Source organism: Corvus brachyrhynchos, unplaced genomic scaffold, assembly GCF_000691975.1.
Source record: "Corvus brachyrhynchos isolate BGI_N302 unplaced genomic scaffold, ASM69197v1 scaffold56, whole genome shotgun sequence".
Taxonomy (NCBI): Eukaryota; Metazoa; Chordata; class Aves; order Passeriformes; family Corvidae; genus Corvus; species Corvus brachyrhynchos.
The window spans coordinates 7,624,760-7,625,444 of record NW_008238664.1 but is presented as its reverse complement, the minus strand read 5'-3'; the positions used below and the strand labels follow the sequence as shown (position 1 = coordinate 7,625,444).

At 53.0% G+C, this 685-nt stretch overlaps 1 protein-coding gene across 1 annotated transcript in view; it reads left to right on the top strand.

Moving 5' to 3' along the window:
• Positions 1 to 685, top strand: part of LOC103618147 (histone H3) — a 23,527-nt gene that overhangs the window by 9,192 nt on the left and 13,650 nt on the right. The gene's annotated exons all lie outside the window — the stretch shown is intronic.

The following is a 685-nucleotide window of genomic DNA, read 5'->3' as shown; positions in this document are numbered from 1 at the left end:
CAGCCCGGCAGGGAGCGGAAGAGGAACGCCGGTGACTTCTACCCGCCTCCCGCCCCGGCAATCGCCTCCTCGAAAAAGTAGGTCGGTCAAATCACGCAGAAATGAAGACCTGCCCCGCGGCAGCGCTGGCAAGCGGAAAGGTCATTGCCAAGGAAGCGGAGGAGCCGTGCCGACAGTTCCCTGCGACGGTCACGGAGAGGTGTGGCAGTCGCATCCGTGCTGTTAGGAATCGCGCTGATTTTAGAGCAACGAAAGAAACCTCCACGCCCCAAAAAGGTACCCGCCCTTAAGCAGTCCCTTTAACATATACACTCGCTTGCGGTGCTCAAAACAAAACAAAAAAAAAAAAGAAAAAAAAAAGGCAGCCTTTAGAAAGCGTTTTCGCAGAGAACGTAAACTTTTATTTTTCCAAGTCTTAGTGTAAAACCACGGCCTGAAGTTTAGCGTCCCATCCACTCCACAGACGAACGTCCCACACGGATAGTGGCGAATAGTTAGCTCTGCTGCAAGCAGGGAGCTCAGTGACGGAGTGTATCAGCCCTTTTGGGGACAATAGTGGGTGGCTCTTAAAAGAGCCGTTGGGTTTAAAAGTATTTCCACTTCAGCACCTCATTTCTTGGGCGCTGCCTTCTTCGCCTTCGCTGCTTTCGGCTTGGCCGCCTTGGGCTTGGCTGCTTTAGGCTTC